Genomic DNA, 14,115 nt, shown 5'->3' with positions numbered 1-14,115 from the left:
ATAGGTTTCAAAGGAATACCCGTTGTACCTTTAAAACATTTAGTATTCTTTAATAAAACTGTTGTTAATCGAGAGAAGATTTTTTAAAAAGTGGGTCTCATACTAAGTTTCTCAGGCTAAGTTTCTCGCTCCGCCTAATCTTCGCCTTAAATGCTCACATGACCTTGAGATACGGCCCAAGTCAACGTGGCCGTAGTGGTTCGTTTGTTACGTGGGAGCTCAGCGACGCGACGCGACGCGACGCTTCAAAAGATTCGATGCTTACGTCAATTCAAGGTGTGCGTCGCTTCCTCTCCCTTTATTCTAACGCGTACCGTCATCTTTCTCCGTCACGCAGTGCACAACAGACCTCAAGTAGTAGTTGTAACCTGCTTAGCAAATAGCGAGAATCTCTGTGACTCAACTATGTAAGCTGTGTGTCTAGGCTGGCCTGACTCCTCTCTCCAAACCCAAAACGACATACGATGAGATTTTTGCATGACCGAACTCGTTCCCAATTTTTATTCTATAAAATAGTGAAAAAATCATAGAATTTTTAAGACGACGTTGCAAAAGGGAGACTCCAATCTTAAAATCTGTGTGGTGCATCTAGCCGTGAAAAAATTGTCCATTGCTTTTACGGAGATTTCAATTTATAGCATTTTCGAGGAAAAATGGGTCTTCGGCTTCCCACCCGCTACATTATGCGAACATAATTTCGGTAAGGGTTAACTGGGTCTGAGTTTGTCGTTGCAGTTTTCGAAAAAACTGTAAAGAAACAGGAGAAATGTTGGTGATATTAAAAAATATTTGATGAACACTAAACCGTAACGGTTCTCGTAAGCAGAATGATGCTCGTAATACGCTACAAGTGGGAAATATTGTGAAATATTTCCGGTGGCCCGTTCTCATTTTTTCTCTCCTTTTTAAAACCCGTATAATATTTTCGTCTTGATGCTTGGATGGGGAGCTCGCAAAATGGATTGTATTTCGACGGTTCACCGGTGAATACACAATTCAGCATCTAGCACGAAATATTTCTCCCGGCAATGGTATTTCGAGTATTTGTAAAATGAGACAGAAATCTAACCTTACATATCAATTCGCTCACAATAGCAATAATATATCAACGTGCTTTCGATATTTCGAAAATCTCGTTGGCTCAAATCCGTTAAACATTAAAACGCTTTCTCAATCTATTTCGGAATCAAATGTAATTACCGGAGAATTCAATATAACCATTGACACCGTTGGTCAATATTTTATGAACCCGAATATAGGTCGCGAGTAAATTAATTAATCAACATGATCGCGGAAACTCACTGTGGCGAAATTATATGGATAACTGAAACATCGCGAAATGTAGGTACATGTGCGGAAATTTAATTACAGATTAATAAATGCGCCGTTTTCCTTTTTTTTTTTTACTAAAACATTCCCAGTTTTAAAAATTTTATAATACTACCGTAATTCACATTTTCACAGAAATGGTTTATGGAATTCTGGATTTATTGCATACTGTTTGGCGAATATAAAAATTTGATTATTCTTTGAATTGTGTAGGTATAGCATATGCGACACAGTGGAATTTTCATTGTTGCAAACATACGAGAATAGCAAAATACGAAACACGATTAAATGCAACTACATTATTACCAATGGTTTATTTAATTCACCAGTTGTTGCGAACGGAGTGAGGTAATTATTTTAATAGCACCATTTTTACTTTCAATTGTGACTGATTTATCTATACTGTTTAGTAACGGTGTGCGAGAACCTGATGGTCCGGGCCAGGCGGGAAGAGGTCGGGTCGGGTCGGGTCGGGTTCCCGAAAATTTCGAGATTCCCAAAAGAATCGGGTTTCCCGAAAACTTCGATTTCCCTTTCGGGAATCCCGATTATTTCGAGAATCCCGATAAATACGAGAATCCTGACTCTTTCGGGAATCGCACACCCCTACTGTTTAGTTGTTTCTTCCGAGCAATTAAAAATGGCTGGTAATTATCAGACTGCGCATCTTCATGCATTCGTAGGCGCAAAATGTTGTTTATATTTATAGAGAAAATGTTCTAGTTGGTATATTTCTTTCAGTCCGATTCTTAAGAAGTACAGCTTTAAATGGAAAATTTATGCAAAAATACACAGAACAATTCATCAGTGACGAAGGAAAATGACTTAAAAGGCAAATTTTAACTGTCATGTAAATGTCAAGACATATACAGTCATTTTAAATATTTATTTGAAGTTCGTGCTAGAAAATTATCGGTATATTCAACATTTCAGAGGGTTTTTCTAGTAATACGAAAGTAGAAAATTATTTTAAATTAAACGATGTTATTCAGGAAATGATCTGTAAAAATATTTCTATCTTTTATTTCAAATACTTTTTCACAGTACAATAATCGACGAGCTGATACCGCGAGTCCAAAAAATATTTGAACACTAAATTTCCAGTTCTTAGAATTTAAACTGCGATAATTTCATTAAAAGAAATAGAAAAACAATAAACTCGAAATCATTTTAAAGCTTGAAGTCTCTATTTTCTCAATCCATCGTTCATTTTTCCCTAGAAAAATGTTGCATGATATAGCGGGCGAAAAACTGAGGACGGGTTTGTTCTCGAAAGTGCTACAGGATGAAACGTCTGTAAAAACATTAAAAAATTGTATTTGCTAGTGGATCCACCACAGATTCGAAGATTGAAGCTTCCCCTTTGATGTACGATTTTTATTTCAAGTTTATAATAATATACCACGAACGCTTCACACGGCCAAACGTCTGCTTCGTCTTTGTCGCATAAAACAGTAAAAATAAAAAACGATTGTACATCAAGTTTCGTGGTCTCGTTATTGAAGGTAACGTTCCATTATCGAATAGACTGAGAAAATGTTTTTAAAGGATTTTACAGATGTTTCAACATGTAGAATTTTCAAGGAAAAACCGTGTCTTCAGTTTTAAACCTGCTATATTATGCAAACATATTTTACAATCTCTTTAACGAAATTACCATACGTAATTTAAATATCGACAATATTCCGAGAATGGGAAAAGTGTTATAAATAATTTTTAGATCGACTGTCGTTATATTGTAATCTAATTGCAGCTCGTTTTCCCGTTGATAAAATATCAACTTCGTTTTAAACTCGTTCATAATTCGATCCACTTTAACGAACGGTGCGCGCAGAGGTTAAACTTCGATGTAATTGGCTCTTTCATAAAACTTAGTTTCTTTCCATTTACGAGGAGGTTTTCGTGCTTCCGCCGCGCCGCGCCGCGCCGGATGATTTTCATCGGGCAAGGAGTCTGGGCGCAATTACTCGCGACAGGATTCGGAATGGAGGAATAGGCGACGGGGAACGCGATGGACGCGGATTGCGATGGATACCCGCGAACGAGGCCGCGTTAACGCGAAAAATAATGGCGGGGAGTGCGCGACCCAAATCGTCGATAAAAGATCCCAGCCTCGAACAGCTTAAGATTCGACGGGATCCAACGCAGGATGCCAAATGATCGCACGGAGGAAGCACAAGTTGGCACAACGTCTCGGCGAACTGTTGGAAACGTTACATGCGTCCGTGCATTCACCCGACAGCTCCCAAGAAAACTTATCAAACGGGTATTGATTCACCGCGGGCAGGTTCATTAAGCGGGTATTCCAGTTTTTCGTTTTCAAAGAATCAATCTTTTTTGCATATTCTTTAGTCCTTCACTGCACGGATTGGGTCCGTCAGATCCCTGAATCGAATTTCTACTGTTCTAATTTTCTTTTAATCATCATTGAATTCTTGTTTTATTATTGGGAGCAGTTTTATGCAATATACCAACAATAGTGTCGTGTAAGGAAAGATCCGAGTTTTTAGAAGAAATGTCAACGAAAAAATTGATACTTTTGACCCGTACACTGAAGGTTTGAGCATAAGTGGTGTTTCGTGGTTGCAATTGCCGTTTCATATAATTCATGGTTGAATCTTTAACACTAAACGTACCAAGCATTGACAGCATCTGGTAAGTATTGCCTTATAAAAATGGCAAGACTTTTATTAAGATTGTCCGTAATTTTCAATACAGTAAATGCTTGGACAGGGAAATTTATTCCACTATTTTCCATAAATGAATTTTGTATAGTTTCCATAACTGTAAAATATAAAACCGGTCATTTTGACCGTGGTAGGTTTAGTGCTAAACGCGTTTTTCTCGAATCCTTTGTTTTCGACTCTGTTGCTACGATATCTGAAGTTCTAGTTAACTAATGAATGTTTAGTGTTTGGCACATATTCCGCTGACGCGTCAACTAAAATTTTTCAACAATAATTTCAGTTAAAAAGGCCGTCATTTTGTAAATAATCAAGATTGTCAATTTATTTTAATTCAGACCATAGCCACATCCATACCGATTAATAGACTTCTCCGTTTTTAATTTTCGATCAGTAGAAGGACCGGAATCATGGCAACAATTAACATTTTTTGAAACATATTCTATAAAAACGTACATGACTCATGTAATTTTGATTATTTTTACACAAAAAAAGAATGCATTTTAAATACTCGTAAATACGTGTGAAGAATCCTAATGCACAAAGAACAATAATCATTCTGAAAACATTCAGAATTTAAATAAAGGGGGTCTTCTGGTCCAAAGTGTAATTTCGTAGGTATTGTTTGAAAATGTTTGAAGTTACAGATATTTTTTATTATTTGGACTTTACAATATAATTTTTTAAAATCAAAGCATCACAGTTATTTACATTTTCCTCTAGACAAGTTTGTATCTAAGCAAACAAATAATTTTTTCATATTATATAAATTAAATTGTCTTTATATTGATTCTGACAATGTTTTTATTATTTCAATATTATTTGTCTTGTGTTACATCTGTATAAGCGTTCATAACGGAAAAGTTCTTTAATTAGCACGTCGTATGCCGCACCAGTGTCCATAAAAGTCTTACCTAATACTTTGTGTATCGAAACACCAAGATTTATTATATCAATTACTTCCGTAATTTTTAATTTATTTTTTCACCCATCATCTAGTAAACTAATCCTGCTAACATCTCCAATAAAAGAACTCGGGTCGTTCGGTGCAATTTTAAAAAAGTTTTCAAAAGGGTGTTCAATTCATTTCGCCGCGGATGGGAAAAGCTAGTACGATCAAACCGCTTGCAAGTAAAATTTAGCATTCGGTCCGACGCCATTGTCCATTTCGTAGTGTATTTTTTGCTGTCACATGACAATCGTCGCGAATCGAGAGCGCAATTAATAGCGGCCGCGCGGCCGTGCATTAAGAGGTATCAATTTATGTCAGTGACAGTGTTGGACCGTCTCGCGCTCGACGTTTGGGAAGTAGTCATTCAAACAATAGTCGATACGGCGTGTATAATAACGGGGCTTCGAGATATGCGTGACCTGAATTATGAAATCGTTGTCGCAAGCGGGAACGGAGGAGAGAATCGAACGTAGATACACGCTCGGAGGTTTCGTGCGTTCGTTGCATTCGATAGCCGTGCGCTTAAATAACTAATGGGAAGAACGGTATCCTTCCGTCGAGGTAACCGATGCTGCTATTCGAAAACGTCACGCGAACCATCTACGAGGGAACGCGATCGAAAGAGAGAAAACCTGACCGCGAGTATAAGACGCGCACCATTATTCGAACGAACCTCGTACAGTGTCTAGATGGAACAGACGAGGAAAAATCAACTTTCATGTGCAGTGGTTCATGTAAAATAAAAATTGTCTGCATCGCGTGCGAGAAACGGAAGCTACATATGAATTCTTGACTGTTACTTAATTCTTTGTTGTCCTGTTCAGGACTCTAGTTAAGTTTTGTTTTCTTGTATTTGTTAATACTAACATCACATGTTAATACAATCGACAGTATAAAGAGTACAGCTCTTTTTATTCGCCCGTTGCTACTGTACGAATATTTTCGTCCCCCACAGCACACTTAAACTCTGAAGCTACTGTCACGCTGAAACAACAACGAGCTACGACGAGTTAATCTTGTTAAAAGTCGCTCGATGTTGCTTCAACGTGGAGATAGATTTAGGTAGTAATTGCCTAAATTTCTGACAAAAATCGAGTGGAAATTGGAAACGTAAACGTCGATTCAAGAAGTCTCGAAATTCCTGATAGATCAAATGAAACAAAATTTCTATGTATTTATTCACCTAATTCGATTACACTTGATAAGTTACAAGTGGAACGAAATAGTTCAATTTTCGAGACAAGATCTTAATAAGATCATAAACTGTTTTTTTTTCCCAACGTCTACACTCTCGCTACACAGTTCACCTATTCTACGTACATGCAGTGTGCAATTCAGAGAAAAAGAAGCAAGCAGTACAAATTGCTTTCACCTCGACTGCAGTAACGTAGATTAAAGAAAATGATTTTACGAAGAATATAACACCGTGGAAAAGAACATAACATTTTCAACAGCAAGAAATGCACGAAATGAAAAGAAAACCGTGCTAGGAAATCAATAATAACTGCGATCGATCAACAATATTAAGTAATCGATTAATTGTTTTTGACAGCAAGTGGAAATTTTCAACTTAAGTTGCACTTACGCCTAAACCGCTAGCAGAGATCTTTCCGACGAAGACGTCTTGTTAACATTCAAATTAATACCACACAATAAAGATTCAAAGCTCACTGGCGATTTCGTAAAACACACTCGACACGCGAAAATGCAATTGTCACCGACATAAAAATATTACGGAGGCCTTGCTTAAAACACTCGTGGAATGACCAACCGCGACGGTTAGACGCGTTCCCTTCGGAAGTCGCCGCTATACTGATGCTCTTAACATTAACGCAACCTTTTTCCCGTTGGTAATCTCATTGGCAGTGGAGGATCTGCCTGCAATCATTTGTTTCCGCGAGTGTGACGAATATCGTGAGCTGTTCTACGCGTTTGACCGCTGAAACGACTAAGTCAGTACATTAGCTTATGACAACTACGAATGGCAATTTGATATATATAATTTTAATCAGGAACCACAACTGTTATAACCAAAAAGAAAAAAAGTCATGGAATAGCAAGTATTTGTTGCAAATAAGGATTATAAGCAACCGAAAATATTTTCTCTTGTCGGTAAATGTTATCGTTGAAAGAAACCCATTTCGATCACTTGTAACAGTTATCAACGAGAGAAATTTATTTCGATCGCTCAGAACAGTTGTCAATGAGAGAAATTCATTTCGATCGTTCATAACAGTTATTGATGAAGAAAATTTGTAATAGTTATTATTAAATAGTACAACTTTCAAATGGTAGACAATCAATTATTTAATAAATTTTTTATTCACATAATTAATTGCCACCATCAAAATTTACTGTGACAAACATGCGTTTTTCCAAATTTTCTCCTGACAAATTACACCAATTTCGTACACTCATCTAATTTTCCAGTGCACGGGTGAACGTTTCACCTTCATTCTAAGTAATAAATATTGTCCTTTCTGGCTCTAACGAGGTCGTCCATTTATCGCGAAAACACTACTACAAACACAGGAAGTGAACAAGCTATTAAGTAATTTCAAGAAGTTAAATAACCCTTGCACCAGAGGGTTAACGTTTGATCCACTGAGATCAGTGACACAAAATTCTACGTTTCATTCTGCTTTCTCGATATCCGTGTGCGTAAATGTGAAACGCAGTCTGACGAGTATCGTCGCGCGTGTAGACTTGTGTATACATTGCAAGTTCCGCGACTAATTAGAAAATGCATGCAGCACAAGCTATTAATGAAGAAGCAGCGTCTGGCTAGCAACAATCTAATATCGTGATCATAAATCAGACTTCATTCATTAAAGCCGCGCGACTCGTCGGCACGTCGAGGGAAAAATTTCGCATTGTTACAAAACGATCGCCGTCGCGGATCTTCGGCTGGAACGGTGACGGCGGAATGGAAGCCGGGTATTAACACGGTGTCGCGATGAAATTCGTTAATTAAAGCCACAGGCGGACTAGAAGCGGGCGTGCTTTGAGCGGAGAGCAGCTGATAAAGAGACGTGCTACGGGCTACGGGTCGATGTAAAGGCTGTAAACGTGCGCACAGGCCGAAAGTGCATGACCTAAATTATCAACACGCGACCCCCCATGTCGGGATAGATTGGCAGTTTAGCATTCGGTAACCCGCAGCATCTTGAGAATGAGCCCATAATATCGGTTTGTTGCTGTCGGTTCATTTGCCGATGAATCCTCGTTATCGTCCGGTCGAACCGCCACGCCGCGCCGCGCCGTCCATCTTGTTATTTAGATTACGTTCTTTCAGTGGAAGCAACTATTCGATCAAGTGGGAGTCTGTGCGGATCAAATAACGAAGGAGAACCACTACACGGTTCGGGCAACTGTAACTTCTCTAGCAAAGTTCTTGAAAACGAACCGAAGAGAAGATTGACAATATAAATTTACAGAACGTCTAAACCAACGACAAAACCTCTTTGTCCTGCATGATTTCTTTATGAAATTTTTATCCGGCATGTTTGCGGCGTTTCTCCGATTAAAATGAGACCAAACATGATATAATTCGGCGCATATTTTGATACGTTAGAACCTCGATTATCCGAACCGATGATATCTGAATCGAACAAAATCTTGAAAGAAAAAACTGCTCAACCTGCTTCATTATACAAGCAAAGATTCAATCAAGCACTGCAAGGAATTCTGAGTTAGCCGTATACCCCGTGAGGGGCCAAGAAGCTCGTAAAAAATGAATAATAATAAAAAAGTTCAAGTTTTGAACATACGCTGTCCTTCTTTGCGTCCAAAACTTTAATTGTTTATTACACAAGTAAATATCATCGGAATCATATCATATTTGGTTTCATTTTAATCAGAAAAATGCCACGATTATGTCGGTGAAAGTCCCATAAAAAAATAATGAAAAATGTAAGTGATTGCGTGAAAGTGTAACCTGAGGCCTTTATATTAATTAAATGTATTACCAAGTAGAACAGCCAATAATACGTAAATTAAACTTGTAGGTTTTAATACGTGAACATTCGTTCATATAAGAACTTGTGTCCCTGCCACTGATCAAGTATACATACATCATTCGTTTCTCAATTATTCCAAGCGGAAGAGAATAGATGCGAGTTCAATTGCCCCCCGGCATGTATTCTTTGTTGCCCTTACGCTTCGAATTTATACAGGAACAATATTTCATGAAAACAACGAAACCGTACGTCCGAATCTCTGCAAATATTATGAAACCGGATTCTATGGCAGATAGAAGGAAGTTCAATTTACTCGGAATTAATGGGCACTGTCGTGTGCTCACAACGACGAAACCTTTGTCTAAACATTGAAAAAATAAATTGTACAATGGCTGGTCGGGAATCGAGTTTGCGCCAAATATTTTGCGAAATTGTTCCGCTCGCCCAAGTAAAGAACCAGCGAGGTGTACCACGTAATAGATAAGAGTTTCTGCTTGTTTAAGGTTATTGCAAAATTCTCAGATCCTAGCAGATAAAATTTACCACTTGAGTAAACCCATGCTCACGCAATAGATTAGCATCAACTACGAGGAATTATAAACTGAACGAAACCGGTCGACTAACGTCACTAATCCTTACGTTACCACCCGGAGCTTGCAAAACAATATTTCCGATGTTTCCTGTTTTTTTTAATGCTCTTTATGTTCTTTGTAGCAGTATTATATTATTCTTCATTTATTCGAACGTTTTACAAATATTTCGTGAAAAGCATTGGCACTAAAACATAGCAATTAGTTGGGTATACAGGTTTAAAGTCACTTAAGTTAACATTTCATTCGACAAATGAAAACTCTAAAGTGACTCTAAAGTCACTAAATTATGCCTAAATGAATTTCAAAATATGTCATCTTTGAATCATAACTTCTGTTTTCACAACTTTATCAAACTTGCCCAATTACTGTGCCATTAAGCTAACTTGTTAATTCATGAATTAATGAATTATTTGATTTTAATTTCATATGCTCAAAATATATATTGTTTCTCAAAAATTCTCTGCACAATATTTAACAAACTTGAGAGTTAAAAAAATTCAATATTTTCCTTTGTAACGTATACATATATTAATAGTTTCATTTCATTAAAGTAAATAGTTTCTCTATTTATTGTTTCAAGTTAACTTTCACTCCTTATTTAAATATCAAAGCACATTAATTGGGAGCGGCTCACTAATAGGGACAAGTTCCCCTGCAACGAATACACATTTTCGTGTACGTGTCTCTTGTCGATCGCGGATTGTCACACAAATATTACTTACAAATTCCGGAACGAAGGTACAAAATATATTTAACTCCTCGACTCGGGAAATATTTCAAAATTGATTACAAAAGATCAGCTCATTATATGGGATGTGTTGTTACGCATTATTGTTCGCTTTCCAGAATTCGAAGATAGCTGGGGAAAATATAAAAACGTCTGAATCATTGTAACATGTGTAATATCATAGAAAGTCGCTATATAGAAGCAAATTGACAATCCATCGTCGTCCCTAGAGGGTTAATTGGTAAACAATTGCTTTCCCTTCGAGTTGAATCGATTCTAACAGACACGATTAACGTTTGCCCAAAATGCAAAGCTTTCACAGTAGAACCTCGCTCGCTCCGTTTATCCCTACCGTTGACGCTCCCATAGTCACAATAATTCGGCTTTGACGTCACAGGCTACATACTAGTATCTGTGACCGCTTTATCCAATAGTTCGCAAAAGCCGAAAATGCACGTGGAACGAGGCGTGCCCCCTCCACTCTGACCAATCAGCTTCGCATTCCTTTCACGGGGCTTCTTGCGAGTCACGCACAGTAAAATCCCCACCACGACTTTCAGAACCTTGAACACTTCGTGGTGGGAGTTGCTAGTATGCAACGAACGAGGATTCCGTGCACGAAACGAGATTGCAACTAGCGAGGTTTTACTGTATTATAGGATATACGTATACGTAAGATATCATTCAAAACTTTGTCTCGAATGTAACGTGTAATATTTTAGTGTGGGATTTTTATGCAACATAAAAATTCTTTGCATTCGTTGGGTGTATTAGGAGCCAAATAGAAATTTGTTTCTTCCTTTATTGATTCTAACAGGCTGATATTCTTACATTCTTTTCCTCTGTCTATTGTTTTAAATTGAAGCTACTCATTTTCGTTGTAAATGCATAAAATCCACATTTTAGTTTGTCTTGTTGGAGCGTTAGGGAATAACTGACGATTGAACGAGTCGAGAATGTTTGTGTTCTGTATTGATTGAAGAAAAAAAGGAAATTGTAAAAGACGCTTGGTTCGAATAAAGATCCTTCCAGCTCTATGCTGGTTCTATGCGCCCGGTCGTGACAGAGATCATGCGATTGCTGACTCTAACGCGTAAACAAGCTGTTTAGCGGACTCGGAGTGTATGGTTTCTTGAAAATCCAGCGGAGCGTTATCATTGCACGCCACGTACGTACTTAGGTGCTCGGCGATGAAAAATTCTATTAGTTCAAGCGTATTAAAAACTGCGAAGACCGGGGCGGCGGCGAACGTCGGGAAGCCATTTTCTTTTCGAGAACCGCGGTCGCTTCCATGTATGTGTGTATGTTTACCGGGGTCGTTTCGCTGAAAGCCTTTAACGACTGAAAGAACTGGAACCCGATGGCAGGAGAGTCTCTCGTCGGGGATCCGGTTTTCCGACATCTTATTTTTAGTTGCTCGTTGACGCCGTCCTGGACAAAACACGACGACGACGCGACGTCGAAATAATTTACATCGATTTCTAAATCGGGCGACCAACGTAATCGAACGCATCGACCAGCCCGCCGACCTGTATCGATCACGGTTCGCTATCGTCTGCCGATTGATTTCTCGCATTGAACCTTGGAACGTCCGAGCGTTAATTTTTTCTTCTTATTCATCCTTTCGCGTTCGCCTCCGTGACGAGGCGTTGCGATGAACACACGCGATCAATTAATGACAGCCTGTCCATGCACGGTTATTGTTACCACCACGGGAGGTGTGTTACAACATGGTCTAGCCACTTTTAACGTGTAAACATCAGCGTGGCCGGTGGAAGGGAAACTCGTGACATAAGTGAACCTACTTACTGCCACGAGAGAACAGGTTTCTTTGCAAATCTTTCGATTGCATACAATATGGCCAGAAAATATCGCGAGGTTGCATGATTTATGCGGCAAGAATGCTATTATCGTTCGATGATGGATATCCGTAGATAAAAACAGACGAGTCATTTTACGATGTGCTGTGCAGTATAATTTCGCGTCGCCTTGCCACCAGCATTGATGCGGAACGGAAAGGGATCCGTTTCAATTCTGGGAAAAATAACGTTGCATCTGAAATCCTCGTCGTGGTCTCAATCCTAGCGCGGAAACCTTGAGAAAGAGGATGCTAAGAAGCGTTAGAAACCTTAGGTTGTCGAAAGGAAAGAATATGCGAATTCTGACGAGTATTGTACTAATCTGTGGAACAAAAAATAGAATTTTTTCCAAAATACTGAAACCGTAATTTCTTTCTATTTTCGGATTATAAAAATTTTGTTGTTAAAGAGTTTTGGCATTCGTCGGTGTGTTAAATGTAAAAAATCGTGCACGAATCAAATGTTCTGGTATTAAAATCTAAGAAAACCGAAAAGGATGGCGTTGTAGAGTCGGTTAAAAACGATTTCCTCAAATATTAGTTTCCTGCAATTCTTCTTCCTTACTATCGGAAACAATTTCCGAGAAAACTTCTACATTACCCAAGCCAATTCTTTGAAACCGAGTACGCACGTTAAATGAAAATTGACTCAGCGTTGATATTGAAAAACCATCTTTTTCGGACGAAGCTGTAAAAATGATGAGATCTTTTTTTACAGAAGATAAAAATGATATTTCGTTCACTTTAACGGTCGCTTTCAAGCATTTTCGGGGACAAGTGTGGTCTTTATGTGCTTTTAATGAGGGGTACAAATCGTTTATCTGTTCTGTAATATTAGAAAAATAAAAACAGGAGAAAACATCCAAGAAATAGAAGGAGTGGTTTTAAAGGCCACAAGTTACCGAATAATTTCAAATAAAAAAATTTTATTACTTTTTCAACAAATGATTCTCTTGATGCATGTTCGAGCTAATTGAAACTTCCGAATTGTAATTTAATAATTTTACAAAATTTCGAACTAGAATTATCTGTGCATGTTCAATTTTGCGTCGGTGAAGTTCCAGGGTTTTCACATTTCAACTTATAAATAAACAAATATTTTATATGGTATTTATGTTGTTTCATTAAGTATTCATTAAAACGTGCAAGTATAACTATATCTTGTGTTTTTATTCACCAATACATACATTTATAATTATGCATTTATGCAGCCGGCAATTATCTTTTCTTGATTCTTGTAAAGATGTAATCTGTCTTTTAATATGCAATGAATCATAGAACACTACATATCATGCAGAGACTAACAATCTTGTAGTTAAAATTAGACTAATTCTGAGAAAGTGATTATGTTTCTCATATTTGTTGACCTGAACACATAGATAAACTCGAAACCCAAAACCATGAAAGTTTCCATTACTAATGAATTTTCACAGTCGAACAGTTGAAAAGTTCCCGAAATATTTGTAATAAAAATAAGAATTAGCATATTTTCAGGCAACGACACAAGTAGAATGAATTCGAGTTTCTTTATGTAAAAAAAACCAGGATCGGAGTACATTCCACTTAAAATAAGATAACAATCATTTGAAATAACATAATATTTGATGAATTATTTCAAATACTTTATTATTTCATAAATAACATTGAAAAAGTATTCTTACTTCATTCGTAATTCAAATGAACTGTTTTCACGTAACTTTTTATTCCAAATACGTGACTCAAATAAGCTTATATAAATTGTTCGAGTTGTATAATAGCAACTTGAACTGAGTTATACGCTTGTGACACTATCCAGAAATCCGCATTTCAAATAAATTCCAAACAACAAAATAATCTGAAGAAAAATTTATTTATCCGTTCAAATAAAATACCCGGTGATTATTTCAAATAGCATGTAGCGAAACGAGATAATATCTCATCTGAACAATTATTTTTCAAACAGTTTCTTTGGACAATACTGGAGTGTGGCCGACACACCTAATACGGGACTTGTGGCAGCGAACTTGTTAGGTC

At 37.5% G+C, this 14,115-nt stretch overlaps 2 protein-coding genes across 4 annotated transcripts in view; one reads left to right on the top strand and one right to left on the bottom strand.

Moving 5' to 3' along the window:
* Nucleotides 1-14,115, top strand: part of LOC143353665 (uncharacterized) — a 466,044-nt gene that overhangs the window by 172,735 nt on the left and 279,194 nt on the right. The window lies entirely within an intron of this gene.
* Nucleotides 1-14,115, bottom strand: part of Gdap2 (ganglioside induced differentiation associated protein 2) — a 110,785-nt gene that overhangs the window by 95,198 nt on the left and 1,472 nt on the right. The window contains exon 1 of one of the 3 annotated variants that reach the window (XM_076787143.1): nt 6,551-6,784. The exons of the other annotated variants lie outside the window; for them this stretch is intronic. The gene's annotated coding sequence lies outside the window, so the exon portion shown is untranslated. Of the gene's footprint in view, nt 1-6,550; nt 6,785-14,115 lie in introns of those variants that run through there. 3 annotated transcript variants of the gene reach the window in all.

This window comes from Halictus rubicundus, chromosome 4 (genome assembly GCF_050948215.1).
Source record: "Halictus rubicundus isolate RS-2024b chromosome 4, iyHalRubi1_principal, whole genome shotgun sequence".
NCBI lineage: Eukaryota > Metazoa > Arthropoda > Insecta > Hymenoptera > Halictidae > Halictus > Halictus rubicundus.
Note: the sequence above shows the minus strand (reverse complement) of the source record. Positions and strands in the feature narration are given on the sequence as shown.